The following is a 20254-nucleotide window of genomic DNA, read 5'->3' as shown; positions in this document are numbered from 1 at the left end:
CAGGATGAATGATCTTTCTGATATATTCTTGTATTCTGTTTGCCAATATTTTGTTGAGAATTTTTCGTGTATGTTCATGAGGAAGATTGGTTTGTGATTTTCTTTATTTGTTCTATCTTTGTCTGGCTTTGGTATCAGGGGGGATGCTGGCTTCATACAAGGAGTTTGGTAGTATTCCTTCGTTTTCTATTTTATGGAGAAGTATAAGAAGCAATGGTGTTAGTTCTTCCCTGAAGTTCTAGTAAAATTCAGCAGTGAATCCACCTGAGCCTGGGCTATTTTTTAGTTGGGAAAATTATGATAATTGCTTGGATCTCCATATTTGTTATAGGCCTATTTAAGTGATTAATCTCATCTTGATTTAATTTAGGTAGGTCATATAAATCAAGGAAATCATCCATTTCTTTCAGATTTACGTACTTAATTGAATATATGTTGTTATAGTATGTCCCTATGATTTTTGAATTCCTCTTGTATCTGTTGTGAAGGTGCCTTATTCATCTCTAATTTTATTACTTTGTGTCTCTTTTCTCTTTCTTTTGGTCATATTTGCTAAGGGTTTATCAATCTTGTTTATCCTTTCAAAGAACCAACTCTTTGTTTCATTGATTCTTTGGATTGTTTTTTTTGTTTCTATTTCATTAATTTCTGCCCTAATCTTTATTATTTCTTCCCGTCTACTACTTTTTGGTTTGCCTTATTCTTCTTTTTCCAAGGCTTTAAGGCGAAGCATTAGGTCATTTACTTGCGACCTTTCTAATTTCTTAATATAGGCACTTAAGGCTATAAATTTACCTCTTAGAACTGCCTTCATTGTGTCCCAGAGATTTTGGTATGTTGTGTTCTCATTATCATCTTTGGGTTGCTTTTTTGGTTTCTAATAAAGTCTCAATTCATTTCCCAGCTATTATGAATTTGGAGGCAATAAACATGATTGAGCACATACTTCTAAGGAAATGAAATGAGTCCTTAGGATATATGCCTAGGAGTGCTATAGCTGGGTCATATGGAAGAACCTGTTTTAGGAACCTCCACACTGATTTCCACAATGGCTGGACCAGATTGCATTCCCACCAACAGTGTAGAAGGGTTCCTGCTTTTCCACATCCCCACCAGCATTTATAATCATTTGTTTTCATGGTGGTAGCCAATCTGACAGAAGTGAGATGTATTCTCAATGTAGTTTTAATCTGCATTTCACTGATGACTAGGGATGTAGAACTTTTTTTAGATGCTTGTACGCCATCCATATTTCTTCTTTTGAGAACTCTCTATTTAGCTCCATAGGACATTATTTAATTGGCTTGTTTGATTTCTTATTATTTAACTTTTTGAGTTCTTTGTATATCCTAGATATTAATCCTCTATCAGATATATAGCTGGCAAAGATTTTTTCCCATTCTATAGGTTGCCTATTTGCTTTATTGACAGTGTTCTTTGCAGTACAAAATCTTTATAATTTCATAAGGTCCCAGTGGTTAATCTGTGGTTTGATTGCCTGAGCAATTGGGGTTATACTCAGAAAGTCTTTGCCAAGACCAATATGTTGAAGGGTTTCCCCTGCTTTTTCCTCTAGCAGTTTCAGAGTTTCAGGTCTGATGTTAAGGTCTTTATTCCATTTGGACTTACTTATTGTGCATGGAGAGAGAGAAGAATCTATTTTCATCCTTCTACAGATACATATCTAGTTTTCCCAATACCATTTGCTGAAAAGGCTGTTTTTCTCCAACTAATATTGTTGGCATTTTTATCAAATATCAGGTGGCTATATATAGCTGGACATACATCTAGGTCTTGTATTCTGTTCCATTGATCTACATGTTGGCTTTTTTTTTTTTTTTTTTTTTTTTTTTTTTTTTTTTTTTGCCAGTAACATGCTGTTTTTGTCACTATGGCTCTGTAGTATAGGTTAAAATCTACTGATTTTCAGGTTGCCTTATTCTTCTTTTTCCAAGGCTTCAAGGTGAAGCATTAGGTCATTTACTTGCAACATTTCTAATCACTTTATATGGGCACTTAAAGTTATAAATTTACTTCTTAGGTCTGCCGTCATTGTGTCTAAGAGATTTTGGTATATTGTGTTCTCATTATCATTTGACTCTGAATTTTTTGATTTCCTTCTTTATTTCTTCATTGACCCATTCATCATTTAGTAGTGTGTTGTTTAATTTCCATGATTTTGTGTATGCTCTAGAGCCCTTCTTGCTATTGATTTGTAGTTTAATTCCATTGAGGACTGATAGAATGCAAGGAATTATTTCAATTTTCCTATATTTGTTAAGATTTTCTTTGTGTCCTAATATATGGTGTATTTTAGAGAATGTTCCATGTGTGATGGAAAGAATGTATATTTTGCAAGATCTGGATGAAATGCCCTGTATATATCTATTAGTTCCATTACTTCTATGACCTCATTTAGTCCAGATGCCTCTCTGTTTATTTTTTCCTGGGATGACCTGTCAATTGATGAGAGTGGGGTATTGAAGTCACCCACTACCACTGTGTTTGGTGTTATCTGTGACCTTAGTTCTAATAGTGTTTTTTTGATGAATTTCTGTGCCCCCATGTTAGGTGCATATGTGTTTAGGATTGTAATGTCTTCCTGTTGGAGGGTACTTTTAATCAATATAAAGTGGCCTTCCTTATCTTTCTTAACTCATGTTGGACAGAAATCTACCTTGTCAGATAATGCAATAGCAATCCATGCTTGGATTCTATGTCTATTTGCTTGAAACACCATTTTCCAACCTTTCACCCTAAGATAATATCCATCCTTTGTAGAAAGGTGGGTTACTTGGAGGCAACAAGTTGAAGGATCCTGCTTTTTAACCCAGTCTGCAAACCTATGTCTTTTGGTTGGGGCATTGAAGCCATTGATATTAAGAGATATTATTGAAAGGTGTGTATTCATTTTTGTGATTATTTTGTAGTTCTTCTGGTTTTACCTTTGCTCTCTTGTGCTATCTAGTATTTGCGTATTGTTTATTTTTTCCCGGTTCCTTATATGTGTGCTTTTCTTTCTCTTCAGCATAGAGGATTCTTTCAAGTATTTTTTGTAGAGCTGGTTTCATCTTCAAATACTCCTTTAGCCTGCTTTTGTCATGGAATGTCCTTATTTCTCTGTCTACTTGAATGGATAGCATTGTAGGATAAAGTAACCTTGTTGACAGTTGTTTTCTTTCAGAACTTGGAATATACAACTCCACGCTCTTCTGGCATTCAAAGTTTGTGTTGAGTAATCGGCTGTAATCCTGATAGGCTTTCCTTGTAGGTAACTTGATTTTTCTCTCTGACTGCTTTCAATATTTTTTCTTTGGTTTGTATGTTTGATAGTTTGATTATAATATGGAAAGTAGAGGTTCTTTCCAGGTTTTGTCTTGTTGGTTTTCTAAAAGTTTCCTGTATCTGCATTGGCACCTCTTTCCCAAATTTGGGGAAGTTTTCTTCTATGATTTTGTTGAAGATGCCTACTATGCCTTTGGAGTTAAATTCTTCTCCTTCTACTATGCCCTGAATTCTTATGTTTGATCTTTTCATAGTGTCCCGAATATCTTGAAATTACCACGCATACTTTTCTATTAATTTTTCTATTGGTTTGCCCCCTGGTCTTCTAGCTTAGATATTCTGTCCTCTCCTTCATCCATTCTACTGGTGAGATTTTCTACAGGATTTTTTTATTTCATTAACTGTGTTCTTTATTGCTAGTAATTCTGACTGGTTTTTCTTTATTATTTCTATTTCCTTATTTACGTCTAGTATTGACCTCTTTATTTCATTAAATTGGCATCCTGTGTCTTTGCTTCCTTTGATTTCTTCTTTGAGTTTTTTGAACATATTTATAATCATCCTTTAGAAATCTTTCCCAGGCATTTCCTCCAACTTGTTCTCACTGGAGGTCATTTTTGATGCACTAATACTTTTTGGCAGATTTATATTGTCTTGATTTTGGTGTTTATTGTGTTATGACTGTATATATATATAAATATATATATATATATATATATATATATACACACACATACATGCATCCTGGATTATTTAATGATTGGATTTTCTAGTTAACTGGGTATTATGAGATGTATCAATTAATCTGATATTATATATCTTCAGGGTAGGAGCTTTAGGTGCTAGGTGTGGCTTTCAAGACTCTCAGAGTATCTATAAAAGTGACCCTAGGTGTTGGGTTTGCCTTCTATGAGAGTATTCAAGTAGGTTGAGTGGAACCAAATACAGATAGTTTCTAAACTTAACTAAACATTGTACACTTTCAATGAAAAACATCACAGAGTATTGATCCCAGAGTAGATATTATGACAACCAGATCCTCTGTTTTGTCCCTTAGGCTGTGTGGTGCCTCACCTGCTCCCTTAATCCTGACAACAAGGTGGTTAAGATTTCTGGTCTGTAGATAGTTCCAAGTCAGCTTGTGACCAGGTGAGACTCTTCACTAATGTATAACAGAAGAGGAAACAAGCCACTATAAATCAAGAAGCAACAAATAACAAGCCCAAAATACAGCTTATTTAACAATGGCCAATCTGACCATCCATCTTATTTAACATATAATTTATCCTGATATGGGAGGTGCAATTAGCACTTCTCGTTCATGCCTATATATGAGGTTTATTAGGCAGGTACTGACCTGGTGTAATCCCAGTTACCTTTTGGAATGATTTTGGTCTCAGTAAGCTGCGCTACTGCTTGGGTACCTCTTTGGTGTGCTGTTGGTTCAAGTAGGCATGGCCAGGTCCCTGGAGTGCTGCTCTGTTTGAGGGGGGCTGGGCACTGGAGGTGGGGGAGGGGCAGCTGCTGATGCTGCTCTAGTTTGCTCACTGTTCCATATGTTTTTCTACCTTGTGATCTCCTCCCCTGGTTGTTCACTGCCGTTCTCCCTTCATGTTTCTTGACTTGTAGAGAACTCCAGTGTGAGTGGAAAATCCCCTCACCTGACTCTTTCTGCTGCTGAAACCGAGCCTGGCAGCTGGCTGGAGAGGCTTGTGTGGGCTCTAGATCTCTCCTACTTCTCCACTGCTGTTTCAATTTCCTATACACCTCACTTTTTAGTAAGAGTGTGTGTTTTGCTGGGCTTTTTTTTTTTTTTTTTTTTGGCTTTTTCCCCCCTAGGCTGCTTTGGTGTGGTACCTACACTGCCATCTTAACCAGAACTCTCTAACTCTCTGTTTGCAAGGATTTTGTTAAGGATTTTTGTGTCTATGATCATCAGGAAAATAAGCTTGTAGTTTTCTTTTCTTGTGGCATCTCTGCCTGGTTTTGGTATTAGAGTGATACTAGCTTTATAAAAGGAATTGGGGAGCTTTCCCTGTTCTCCAATTGTGTGGCATAATTTGAAAAAAAATTGGCTTCATTTCCTCCATGAATGTTTGATAAAATTCAGCTGAGAAACCAGCTTGTCCTGGACCCTTCTTCTTTGGGAGATTTTTGAGTACCCTTTCAATATCACTGTTTTGGATAGGTTTGTTTAGGAGATTAATCTGCTCTGAGTTTAGCTTTGGTAGGTAGTGTGTGTCCAGGAATTCATCCATTTTCTTCATATTATCCATATTTGTGGAATATATGTTTTTGAAGTAAGTCCTGATAATTCTCCCAATTTCACTTATGTCTGTTACGATCTCACATTTTTTATTTCGCATTTTGTTAATTTGAAACATGAAGCATTTCTCTTTTTTCCATGAGTTTATTAATCTTGTTCATTTTTTCAAAGAATCGGCTCTCTGTTTCATCAATTTTCTTAATTGTTTTCTTAGTTTCTAATTAATTAATTTCTTGTCTGATCTGAATTATTTCTTCCCATCTGGAACCTTTTGGTTTCAATACTTCTTGTTTTTCCAATGCCTTTTGGTGGATGGTTAGGTTGTTGATTTGGGATCTTTCTGTCTTTGTTATGAAGGCATTTAGTGCAATGAATTTTCCTCTGAGAACTGCCTTCATTATATCCCTTAAGATTTGGCACCTTGGAGCCTGGGTCTGAGTTCCCTGCACAGTCAGTTTGTGGGAAGGTGCAGCAGTCTAGAATTTGTAGGCTTGACCCATTTCTACCCCATCCCACATCCTGGGTCTGAGTTCTCTGTGTGGTCAGTGTGTGGGCCAAGAAAAGTCAGAAAACAGAACAATCTCCACTGAGGATGCCCAGTCCAACACAGGATCCTCCAATAAAATCATAGAGAAACCAACAGAAATTGATTCCCCAAATTAAAAAGTAACAATGACAGAAACTCTGATTAAAAAAAAAAAAAATGCTGACCTTGAAGCAAACTATCAAAGGACCAAAATTGTGTCATTGAAATTGAACAAAATGATCCCCTAAAGTGTTATGCTTTTCACAGTAGGCTTAACTTGGTGGAAGAAAATGTTAGAAACCTACAAAGAAATATTAATAAATTGAAAGTAAGTCAAGAAATGGAAGACCTCAACAACTGGTTGTTTAAGTGTAATAAAGACTTGATCGAATGAAAGAATGAACTATAAGAAGCATCAAGAAAGTCAGAATTTGAATTTAAATCATACCTCAAAAAAGAGATGGGCATTATACAAAACATCAAAACATCATAACAGAAAACAAAAATGAAATAGAAGTTATGAAAACCTCTCTAGGACCACTCACCAACAATTACTGATATGAAAGGTAGAACCTCTGACCTGGAAGATAGAACAGAAGAAATTGATTGGAAGGCCAAAAACTATGATGAGAATATGAGGGAACTGTGGGACACTCAATAATGACCAAACATCCAGATCATGGGCATACTAAAAGGAGAGGATATCCAGACCAGAGGCATAGAAAACATACTCAACAAAATTATTGATGAAAATTTTCCAAATCTTGCAAAACAGAGGCCCAGCCAGATACAGGAAGCCCACAAAACACCAAACAGGAAGTACCAAAGAAGAAACTCTCCAAGACACAACATAGTTAAAACCCTTAACAATGAAAACAAAGAGAGAGTGTTAAAAGCAGCAAGAGACAAGCAATTCACAATATCCAAGGCAATCCCATTAGAATAACCTCAGAGAAGATTAGTCTCCTAAACAAACATAGCATATCCATGGAGATTGAAAAGACAATAAAAAACATCCCCCAAAAGAAAAGTCCAGGACCAGATGTCTTCTCAGCTGAATTCTATCAAACCTTCAAAGAAGAACTGAAACCAATATTTCTCAAACTATTCTGCATAATCTGAGACCAGGGAATCTTCCCTGACTCCTTTTATGAAGATAGCAGTCCCCTAATACCAAAAACAGACAGAAATGCAACAAGTAAAGAAAATTATAGGCTTATAACCCTAACGAACTTAGATACAAACACACTGAACAAAATATTTGCAAACCAAATTCAATAACAAATCAAAGAATTATCCACCTTGATCAAGCAGGCTTCATCCCAGGGGTGTAGGGATGGTTTAATATGGAAATTGGTCAATGTAATAAAACACATAAATAAACCAAACCACAAGAACCACATGATTATCTCAATTGATGCAGAGAAGACCTTTGACAAAATACAACACCATTTAATGATCAAAACACTGGAAAGAATAGGTATGGAGGGTTTATAACACAACATAATAAAGGGTATATATAAAGCTCCTAATACCCAAATAATTCTTAATGGGGAAAAAGTCAAGGAGTTCCCACTGAGATATGAAAGAAGACAGAGGCACACTGTCAACAAAGCTCATCAACATAGTACTAGAAGTACTAGCCCAAGCAATAATACAGGAGAAAGAAATAAAAGGGATTCAAATTGGTGAGAAAGAATTTTAGTTATTCCTATTTGCAGATGACATGATCCTGTATATAAGTGACTTGAAAGTCTACATCCCAAAATTTCTAAAGGTCATGAATTCCTTCAGCAAAGTGGCAGGGTACAAAATCAATGCACAAATATCAGTAACTTTTCTATATGCAAAAATCAAATATACAGAGAAAGAAATCAGAGATGATGTCCCATTTTTTTTAATTTTTTATTTATTTATTTGAGAGTGACAGACACAGAGAGAAAGACAGATAGAGGGAGAGAGAGAGAATGGGCGCGCCAGGGCTTCCAGCCTCTGCAAACGAACTCCAGACACGTGCGCCCCCTTGTGCATCTGGCTAACGTGGGACCTGGGGAACCGAGCCTCGAACTGGGGTCCTTAGGCTTCACAGGCAAGCGCTTAACCGCTAAGCCATCTCTCCAGCTCTGATGTCCCATTTTTAATAACAACAAAAAATTAAATACCTTGGAATAACACTAAAAAATGATGTGAAGGAACTATATAATGAAAACATAAAAATACTCAATAAAGAAACAGAAGAGGACTTAAGAAGATGGCAGGACCTCCCATGTTCCTGGATAGGTATAATTAATTTTGTGAAAATGGAATTTCTACCAAAGCAACATACAGATTTAACACAATACCAATAAAAATACCAGCATAATTTTTCACTGAGACTAAAAAAATTATCTTAAAATTCATATGGAATTGCAGAAGACCTTGGATATCCAAGCACATCCCCAGCAAAAGAAACACTTCTGGTATCACCATACCTGACCTAAAGTTATATTACAAAGCCATACTGACAAGAACAGCATGGTACTGGAATAAACAGACCAGTGAAACAGAATTGAATACCCAGGCTTTAAGGCAAGCAGCTACATCTCCGTGATCTTTGACAAAGGGGCCAATAATGTAGACTGGAGAAAAGACAGTATCTTCAACAAATGGATGACCATATACAGAAAAATGAAATTAGACCCACTCATTTCACCATACACAAAACTCAAGTCCAAATGGATTGAATACCTCAATATAAGACCTGAAACACTTCAACTACTGGAAGAAAAAACAGGAAGTACACTCCACAATATAGAACTGGGAAAATACTACCTGAACAAAACTCCAGTAGGCAAGGAAATTATACAAGCACTCAACCAATTGTATCTCATTTAGTTAAAAAGCTTTTGCACAGACAAACATACCAGAAGCAGAGCCAATAGATTTCTCACTGAATGGGATAAAGTCTTTGTGAGCTATAACATGGACAGAAGGCTAATGTCTAGAATCTACAAAGAAATCAAAAAGCTGAACAATAAAAACTCAAACAACCCACTCCAAAAGTGGGGCAAAGAAATAAATAGGGAGTTTTCACAGAAAGAATTACAAATGCCTAACACACATTTAAGATAATGTTCAAAAATCCCTAATCATTAAAGAAATGCAAATTAAAACAACTATGAGATTCTACCTTACCCCAGTAAGGATAGCAAACATTAAAACATCATATGAAAACAAATGCTTTTGAGGCTATGGAGAAACAAGTCTCTCATTCAATGTTGGTGGGAATGTAAGCTGGTACAATCTCTGTGGAAATCAATTTGGAGACTATTGAAAGGATGAATGTAGAGTAGCCAGCAGACCCAGTTATTTCCTTTCTGGGCATTTACCCTAAAAGCTCCACAGCTGTTCAGAGATATTTGCTGAACCATGTTTATAGCTGCTCAATTCATAATAGCTAAAAACTGGAATCAAACCAGGTGCCCATCATTGGATAAATGGATAGCCATGATGTGATATATCTACACGACAGAATTCTACTCAGCACTAAGAGAAATTGTCACATTGAAATTGGTAGAAAAATGGATGACCATGGAACAGATAATTTTTTAAATTTTTTTTATTAGTTTTGTATTAAGTAAATACAGTCAGTTTGGTAGCGTTATTAGGCTCATCTGTGACCCACCCCCACCCCTTGGCCCCTCCTTGTGGAGGTATATGAGTCATGCATTGTGGAGTTAACACACAGTTATGGGTAAGATTAATGTCTCTGCATATCATGATCCAACATGTGGCTCTGACATTCTTTCCACCCCCTTTTCTGCAAAATTTCCTGAGCCATGTTGGGTTCATTTTTTGGTCTCCTTCAGTGATGAGGTGTTGGAGCCTCTGGGTCTCTGGCTCTCTGATTTGGTAGGAGTTGATCTTTCTCTGTGTTGATCTCCTTCCCCATTGTGCTGGTATCCAGTTCAATAGGAAAAAAGCACCCTTGCTTGTTTTGCCACATTTTCATAGTTTCAGCTGGGGCCCTTTTGAGGTATGATGGGGTGGCTCTCTCCTTAGGATCTATGTCTATCTGAAAAAGAGAAGCAGATTCTCCAACAGAGAATAAGTTAGCACCAGGACAAATGGGATAACCCTTACTTTTTAATAGAGAATTTAATAGGTGTAGGCCCTCTTGTAGCCCACAATTGGTGGGAGCTTGATAGTGGACAGTGGGCTTATGTTTGGATATGGTTCTGACTTCTTTCCCAGCTGCAGCTATGGGTCCCATACCACTGAGGGGATCAGTTAGCCAAATCAAGAGCAGTTGGTTCCCCACCATGGCTGTGTGACACTATTGCACTTGTGTGGAACAGATAATTTTAAGTGAACTCACACAACCACAGAAACACAATCATCTGAACCTGAAGCAGCCCAAGTTACTGACATAACTGAATAGCATTTTTTGTTTGTTTGTTTTGGTTTTACAAGTCAGGGTCTCACTCTATCTCACTGTACCCCAGGCTGACTCGGAATTCAATATATACTTTCAGGGTGGCCCTGAGCTCATGGTGATCCTTCTAATTGTGTCTCCCAAGTGCTGGGATAAAAGGCATGTGCCACCATGCCCAACTTCTGAACAGCATATTGAGGTTTGGAAAATAAGGAGGGCTTGAGGGAAGTGAAAATGTGAAGGAGTCCCAAATCTCAAACCAAATTGAGCTGGTACCATAGGATGCTATATCCTGGAACTCAGACTAAAAGTTGGAACACACAAGCAAACCTTAGGGAGAGCAACTGATTTGAATGGTCCTGCAGAGAGTGAGATGAAAATTAGCCTCGAATTTCTCTTTCTTCTCTCTATTTTGCTGTTTTATTTTCTCTTGTTGATGGCCTGTAATTCCCTGTACCAGGATGTGGTCTATATCCACAATGAGCTATTGATCACAGAGATCTATTAGATCTTCCAAAACAAACAAGACAGACTTCTGTCAGAGCATTGGTTACCTACCAGAGGTTAATGCTAAGACTGTAGAGCTGAAGACACCAATCACTGTCAATATGAAACATATAGAGACATGATTGGAATCCAGAGGAAAGCCATTCCTCAGATAATTAGCCCATCTAGTGCTGGAAGGCACTACATGAGCTACCAGGGGAAAGTGGCCAACATCTGTCCAAGCAATCGAAGTCTATGTGACTCAGAAGCAAACAACTTGATGTGATACTCACAGAAGCACAATAGCGGCACAGTATAAAACTGCCTAAGCCCTTATAACTCTCTCTAAATTAATAATGGTTATCACATTTAACTGGTGCTGACATCATCTCCAATGGAGAATCTGCTTCTCTTTTTCAGATGGGAACTGAACTTGAGGAGATAGACTACCCAGCACACTCCATCCTGGCCCCAGCTGAAACCACAGAGGAATTGGGGAAATGAGCAAGAATGCTGCATTCTCAGTTAAGCTGATTTCAGGACAAGGTTGAAAGACAAAGACACTGAGGACACTCAACACCTGCCAAACAAGACATCTAGATGCTTCTAAGTGCCATTACTTAAGTAGACTTACAATACTCCCAGCATGGCTCAAGGAAACTTGCAGAAGAGAGGCAGAAAGATTGTTAGGGCCACAAGATGGGACCTTTTACACAGGGACATTTTTCCTCCCACATAACTGACTGCTGCTCCACAATGCAAGATACATTATCCTTATGGGGTTGGCCTGCATCCCCAATAAGGATGGACTCTTCAGAAAAGGGGCAGGGAGGAGGGAAAGCATGGTACAGACAAAAAATAAAATATATAATAAAAATGTGGTACATTGTTTTCTCATTGTCATTTATTTATGTAAATTTTGAAGTTTCTTTTTTATTTTGTCCACTACCCACTTATTGTTTAAGAGTGTGTTGTTCATTTTCTAGGAGTTGGTTGGGTTCCTGGTACATCTTTTGTTGTTTATTTCTAACAACATACCACTGTGATCTGATATCAAGCAGGAAATTATGTTGATTCTCCTAAATATATGGAGGCAGGCTTTATGACCCAGCATAAGATCTATTTGGAGAAGGGTCCATGGGTCACTGAGAAGAATATATAATCTTTGGATTTTGGGTAGAATTTTCTAATAGGTCTAATTGATCTGTGGTGTTGTTGAGCTCTCTTCCTTGTTAATTTTCTATTTGGATGATCTAGCTATTTCTGAGAGTGGGGTGTTGAAGTCCCCAACTATAGTGGTGGCGGTGGTTATTTCTGTTTTATTGTCAAGTACAGTTTTTTGTATGAATTGTGGTTCACCTATATTTGTTGCATAAAGATTAATGATTGTGATATCCTCTTGTTGGATCATTCCCTTGATAAGTAAGAAGTGGCCTTTGTATTTTTTTTATTACTTTTTGTTTGAAGTCTATCTTATCTGACATAACTATTTTTTGTTATTTGTTTTCTTGAAATAACATTTTTCACCCTTTCACCCTGAGGAGGTATCTGTCTTTGGTGGTGAGGTAGGTTTCTTGAAGACAGCAGATTGAGGGGTCTAATTTTCTTATCCACCCTGTTAGCTTATGTCTCTATATGGGTGCATTAAGGCCATTAATATTTCAGGTAATAACTGTGAGATTTGACTTAATGTCTGCCATATTTGTGGTGGTTTATGTAGTTTCTTGTTTTCTTGGCCTTTGTGCTTTTTGTGCCTTTTTGAAGTTTGGTTATTGTGATCTGCTTCTCATAGGCACTTGAGGTTAGTTATTTGAATCTTCTGTGTGGAGCATTCCCTGAAGTACTCTTGGTAGGTTATTATTTGTGTTCATATAGTGGTAGAGCTGAGTTTTATTGTGGAAAGTTTTTCTTTCACCATCTATTATGAGGGATATTTTTGCTGGGTATAGTAGTTTGCGTTGGAAACCATAAGATCTTTGAGTTTGCAATGATCTATTCCAGTCCATTCTGGTTTTTAAGTTTACCATTGAAAAGGTTGAATGAATTCCAGTGGCTTTTCCTTTATATATAATGTGTTGTCTCTCCCTAGCTGCCTTTAGGACTTTTTCTTTGTGATTGAGGTATAGAGTCTTAATGCTAATATGTCTTGGAGAATTTCTGCTTTGTTCCAGTCTGTTTGGAGTTCTGCTAGCTTCTTGTAACTTGATGGGACATTTTTCTTGTTTGCGAGAGAGTGGGAAATTTTTCTTGGATAATTTTTTTGAGTAAGTTTTCCATGCCTTTGGTCTGGTCTGAATTTCTTCCCCTTCTAATATTCCCATGATTTGAATGTTGGGACATTTAAGGGTATCCCACATTTCCCTTATTTTCTGTTCACAGAAATTTTTGAACTTGTTGAAAGTTTTGGACTCATGAGTTGTTTCTTCTCTCTTTTTTATGTGTAAATTATATGATTATTTTATTTATAGTATTCTAAAAAAATACCACAAAAATTTACAAGCTAGGCTGCAGGATGCAAGATCAATATACCAACATTTAAAGATAATACTAACAGAAATAAAATATCCAAAATTAAAATCTTTAAAATCTTATTAAGATAGCAAGAAAATAATAATAACAAGAATACATAAGTTATATAAACAGATACAAAGCATTGTTTCGGAAAATTACAGAAAATTTTAGTATACCTCCAATGCTCATGGATTAGGAGATTTAATATTGGAATAAGGTAATATCCCCCAGAGTGATTAGCAAACTTAATGCAATTGTCAGAATCTAATTGCTATATCCTTTTTTCAGAATTTGATAAGTTGATTCTAAAATTCATATGTAAATGCAAAGGATTTAGAATCCAAAGCAATATTGAAAGCAAATAAAGTTGGAGAATAAACCATTTGATTTAAAAATTTATTGCAAAGTTTCAGTAAAATTGCAGAGTAGGAGAAAAGGAACATGCCTATATTAGGGGAAAATGGATTTAATAGAAATAAATGATTTCACACACAACTAACTGATTCCTGGGAGGTCTAGACAATTCACTTAGTACAGCTGGAAACCAGCCAGTCTTGTCCAGCCCGACAGGGGCCCACACCAAAGGGAAGGGCATTGTCTCCACGGTGACAACTCCCATGTCGCCACTTGTGGAGTGGTCACTGAGGTAGACATTGTAGACATGTTTCAGAACATGGAAATGCTAACTCTCCTGATATGTGTACATGTGCCTCGCAAGAGACTTGGTTTCTTCTCTTTTGTCATCCAATTCTGAGTATCTAACCTCCACATGGCTAGCTCTATTCTTGAGAGCTTCTATGGAATTTTGGGCTTGTTCAATTTGTTTCATTTTTCTACTGCTTTTTATGTATAGTTTCCAACCCTCTGTATTCTTCCCTTTTCATGTCATTTTCTGATTTTCTTAATGGTTCTAGGAGTTCATCCTTGTATTTTTTTTTTTTTTTATGTCTTCATTGAGCTTAGCCAGCTGGTAATTGAGGACCCCCCTTTGTTTCACCCTCCTTCCAATCATTTAACTGTCTTAGGAACCCTTCTTGGTTCTTTTCTAGTATGTCTAATATAGTGAGTACACCATTCATACAATTATTGGTCCTTTGTTGAGTTTCTCTAAGTTCTGGTATTTGTTTGGCCAGGGTTGCATAATTTGTTTTGTTTCATTTGGGTTTCTGATCCTATTGTCTCTTCTATGTTTTTATTAGAGACATCCATTGTGGGACTGGGGTATCTAGCTAGCCGGATTTACTTGCATCTGATTTTTTGTGGTATTCCTTTTTTTGTTGTTGTCTGCCCATCACAATGTTTCAAAAAGCCTAGGGTGTGGGACACTAGTCTACTTTCTAAGGGTTGGGGGATTCTGGTGAATGGGATGGCAATCACCCACAGAATTCAGAAAGGTTAGAGTGCAGACATTAACCTGGTCATGTTTGGGGTGGGAGGGGACAGTGGCGAGTGGTGTGGCAATTGCCGGGTAAGCTCAGATTGGCTTGGTGGGAATGCTGACTGTGCTCTCGATCATCTGTGGGGTTTAGCAAGGCTGTGCAGGAGCCCAGTCGCTGGTGGGGTTCTGCAAGGTTCTGTGGGAAGAGCGATTTCATGCTCCCGCAGTAGTCTGCAAAGCTAGGTGGGAGCATGGGGGACAGCAAGGCTGGGGGGGGACTGTGATCATGTGCATAAGTGGGGGCCAGAAAGGCTGGGCAGGAATGGCCATACAGCATGTCCATGGGGGACAGCAGACTAGGCAGGAACAGCGATCACATGCCCACACAAGTCTGGGCGGGAATGGCAGTTGCATGCAGGGGTCAGCAAATCTGGGCAGACCGGGGATCTCATACACAGGGATAGCAAGGCTGGGTGGAACAGCAGGACACCGATCACACAGGTGGAACTCTACCTAATGGTGGAAAAACCTAGGGTGGAAGACCTAACCTGCTAGCTTGGTTCCACTTGGCCTGCAGTTGGTGCAGGGGGGACCTCCTACTGGGACTTGGGCTAGGACTGCTGCTTGAGGGGGTTGGGGGACTGGTGGGCTACTGGAGAGTGTAGGAATCAGCAGATAACCTATTTTGCTCCTCCATACCTTCCCACCTACTAGAATCAGCAGTCCCCTAAACAAAAACTACCTTCCCCCCAAATTAAGGTTCTTGCCTTTTCTTCCCTATGAAGTGAGGCAAGGTTAGGTGGACACGGTCTTGACTGGAAAATGACCTCTTATTTTTCATTTTTTTAAAAGATTTTATTTATTTTTATGTATTACAGACAGAGGGAGGGAGAGAGAGAGAGAGAGAGAGAGAGAGAGAGAATGGGCACACCAGGGCCTCTAGCCACTGAAAACAAACTTCACATGCATGTGCCACTATGTGTATCTGGCTTACCTGGGACCTGAAGAACCGCACAGAGGTCCTTAGGCTTCGCTGGCATGCGCCTTAACCGCTAAGCCATTTCTCCAGCCCTCTTCTTATAATTTTTAATAGTTTATTATAAACAAAATAATTTTTGTTAACAATACCATCTATTTCCTTACAAATATAAGATTAAACAGTCCAAATTGATAGTATGTTTCTAGGAATTTACTTTTTCTTAAAACCAAACAATAATTATACTGTTAGTAAATACTGTACCTAAATTGATGAAACAACTTTAAGCAATTTGGAAATTGTGATTTATTAATTTACATTAAAATTATTTTTAGATTAAGGAATAATTTTGAAATTATTAAAAACAAAGTTGGAAGATATTCCATTGGGATTTGTGGCAGGTGGTCTGCTCTTCTATCATCTGCTTCACAATTTCTTCCAGTTTCAGTCAATCTGCTTTATATGTGAATCCACTGCCATTCCAGCTGAATCTCTGCAGAGTATCCCTCAGGAGTTTGCATTCCCTATTATACTTCCAGGCTTCCTGCATTACTTCATTAAGCTTCTCCTCTTCATTTTCTCCTTTTCCAGCCAGAGGGAGGACACACTGGGCAATGACATCACAAAGCTTTTCCAAGGCAATATTTGAATAATCAGCTCCATTCTCATGGTCATGGCTATAAACACCTTCTTTTGGTTTGGTGCTGAAGATCTTTCTCTTCCTCAGAATGGAGTTGTTTACTGAGTGCAGGGGTTTATGGATGACTTTCAGATCCTGGATTCTCATGTTGGCAACTGCTCTGCATGAGCCTGCTGGATCTATACAACCACTACCTTGTCCATCATCAGCTTAGCAGATGGGCACACATTATCCAGGGCTTCTGTTGAGTTGAGTCAGGGGTGGTCCAACACTCCCTCCATGGTGAATCTTTCCTCTAGTTTGACTAGAATGAATGACTCAGTTACCAGAAAATAAATAAATAAATAAATATATATATATATATATATATATATATATATATGGTTTTCTTTATTTTAAGAACAGCCTACTACATAAGCAACAGTCATCAGAAGGATTTTCTAGCCCATACCAGCTAGTTGTAGTCACCTGAGTTAAGAATATCTGTAGATAGGTAGACCCATAGAAACTACTATACAACTCCCCTGCAAGATGAAGTAGGTCCTGTTTGATTACTTTCATAATCACATAGTGCCTTATGCGAGAGAAACTAAGCCATTAGTAACCCTTAGGTAATTCAGTGCTAAAAGCTTACTTTGGAGGAAGAAGATGTAACTCAGTGAATGCTTGGTTAGGCTCTGAGTCCTGCCCCACCACCATGTAAGAATAAACAAATAACTAACTAAATAAATAAACAAAAGGTTATTTTTACCAGCTTATGCTACACCAAAAGAGCACTGAGGAATGCATGAACCAGTTCCATTCCTGGAACTGTACCATTGTCACTTCTGTCTGGGTCTCACCAGTTCTAAACTGTGTTAACCCTTTATTATTTTCTCTTCCAAGAGTCAAATGTAAGAAGGTTATAAATATCACAACTCTATAGTTACCAAGCAAAAAAAAGAGAATCAAAGGAGTGAAAAGGAAATAAACATGAATTTTACAATATGAAATATAATGTCATAACCCTGACTAACAAGACTACAGGAAAAAATTAAAGTTGAAGTAGCTTTATTTGTAAATTTGGCTAATTATTTTCCTTATAACTAGAGCCACTCATTATTGCCCTTCAGTTCCTTCACTGTTGAATATGATGTTCTTCCATTTGCAGACCAGCGTTCTAACAATGCATCAGGAAGACACTGTATGATCACTGTGATTATTACCTCTGGAAAGATCAGTTGATTTGCCACGTTTTATTCTGCTGAATTTTCAAAAGTTGAAAATAATTTGAAGTGCAAAGTAGCCAGGTGTTTTGCTTTCCAATTTTTTAAATTTTTATTTGTTTGAGAAAGTGAGGGAGAGGGAGAGAAAGAATTGGCACATCAGGGCCTCCAGCCACTGAAAACGAACTCCAGATGTACGTGCCAACTTATGCATCTGCATTACATAGGTCCTGGGGAATCTTACCTGGATCCTATGGCTTTGCAGACAAACACCTTAATCACTTTGCCATCTCTTTGCCCTGCTTTTTGTTTTCTATACAAACAAGTCCAGAATTCTCAGGTTGGTCACTAAAGACAGTGGTACTCATGGTGCTAAGATAATTCCCTCTTTGGATTTGCTTAAAATTAAATGAATGTGTGAGGGCTCTAGATGTGCTCAGATCAATCAAGTACTTCAATTTATTGTCTGGGAATGCTAATTATATCTGGGGAATTGATGTATATGCTTTTGTTGAGCTCTTCTCCATAACAATGAAATGTACAGCCTCAGTATCCTGAGAAACCATCTCTCTTGACAGATGTTTCATCATATGCAAGGGTAATAAAAGATTGGTGGCTGGTTTTGTCTTAGGACATCTGAACTGAGCTCTGCAGTCTTGCTTAGGGGACTTTATTACTAAATATTCTGTCTACTGACCTCCACCCACCCTCAGGCTGTATATTTGAAAAAGTCCTTCTTATTGGTTGTTCCCAAAGACTGTTACTTTGTTGCTCTCATTTTCCCCCATGAACACTCCATCCTTAGGGGCCACATACATACCTGAGACTTTCTAAAGACTGTTATTCCCCAGGAGATGGGGACATGGAGGGTAATTCTGCTAAACTCTGGTCCAGATCTGTTTCCCAACTTGTTTGTACTGAGTTCAATGCACAGTGAAGAACAGATAGTTCCACATGGCTGTCACATTCCTGAAAACCAGTTTAACTTCTGCTGACATTAATATGTTCATTCTTACCTCCTGTATCTATTTGGATCTTTGTAGAACTGATTAGAAAGAACTGTCTTCACTATTCTGTATTCTTTTTTGTGAGACTACTCAGTCATCCTTCCTGTGATATCGTTATTTAATTCTTTTTTTTTTTTGGTTTTTCGAGGTAGAGTCTCTGGTCCAGGCTGACCTGGAATTAAGTATGTAGTCTCAGGGTAGCCTCAAACTCTCAGCGATCCTCCTACCTCTGCCTTCCGACTGCTAGGATTAAAGGCGTGTGCCACCACATCCGGCCTTATTTAATTCTTAACTGGTTTCTAAGCCACTTAGGATGCTATTAAAATAACTAAAGAGCCTTCTGGAATTCTTTCAGCTACATGAGGATACAATGAGGAAGCTGATTCCTGTAAGTCATAAAAGACTTTCACCATAAGCAGACCATTCTCATACATGAAGTCCCTAACACTGAGAAAATGTTTCTTGTTTCAGCCACCCTGTCAGTGATGTGTTGCTATGGCAGCCTGAGCTAAAACATTCAGTTATTTAAATTATATGAAAAATTCTTCTATCTTCTTCATAGGAGCTAAGAAAATTGTAAAGTTTGAAATCAATCTACTGAGTTTATTTACTTTATGTCTGCTACAGAAATTTGTATATTTCTTTGTATACCACAAGAACTGTAAATTTTCATCAACTACAGCAAGATGAAATATTTGAAATATCATTTAAAGAAGCATAATTTATGGCCTTATGAAGGATAAAATGACTTTGAAAAACCAACTGACTTCTTTAAGCCAAATATGGTTCATGACTATAACCCAGTGCTTGAGAGGCTGAGGCAGGAGAATTATGAATTCTAGAGAGAGTGATACTCCTGTTGCTGAGATGATTCCATATTTTGATTTGCTTAAAATTAAATGAATGTGTAAGGACTCTCTAGCTATGCTCAGATCAACTGAGTACTTTAATTCAGTTGGCTGGGCACAGTTGTTGTATCTGGGGAATCAATGTTTGTGCTTCTGTTGGGCTTTTTTCCTTAATGATGAAGACTGCAGCCTGGATACCCTGAGAAATCGTCTCTCCTGACAGATGATTCATGTGTGCACTATAATGCTAAGATTTAGGCTGGGATATAGAGTGAAACTCTGTCTCATAAAGAAAATAAGTAAATGAATAAATAATTGATCACTTCAGTGCCCAGTAGTGAGCTGGGGCAAAATACAAACAGGGAATTAGAAAGTGGGAAAAAGTCAGTTACTAAAGCATTTTCTCATGCAGTATTAATAGAATGTTTTTAACAACTGAATGCATGTTATCAGTGGGAATGAAATATAAATTGTAACTTTTATTCCTGTAACCCTGCATGCAGCCAGTGCAAACCAAGATAAGAACTAAGATTTCTCAAGAACAGGTCAGCATATCATGGTCCTACTCTTGCTTAAGTACATCTGGGGATTTTTTTTTTTTTTATTAGTTATGTACGTAGTTTCTATACAGCCATGATGGCACCATCATTAGCCTTCTCACTGTCACCCCCCACCCCACCTCTGAGAATTGTGGATGTTGCATTGTGGGGAT

At 37.7% G+C, this 20254-nt stretch overlaps 1 pseudogene; it reads right to left on the bottom strand.

The window, feature by feature from the left end:
- Positions 1-16200: 16200 nt before the first annotated feature.
- LOC101603804 overlaps positions 16201-20254 on the bottom strand; it is a 57534-nt pseudogene continuing 53480 nt past the window's right edge.

This window comes from Jaculus jaculus, chromosome 10, assembly GCF_020740685.1.
Source record: "Jaculus jaculus isolate mJacJac1 chromosome 10, mJacJac1.mat.Y.cur, whole genome shotgun sequence".
Lineage (NCBI taxonomy): Eukaryota > Metazoa > Chordata > Mammalia > Rodentia > Dipodidae > Jaculus > Jaculus jaculus.
Note: the sequence above shows the minus strand (reverse complement) of the source record. Positions and strands in the feature narration are given on the sequence as shown.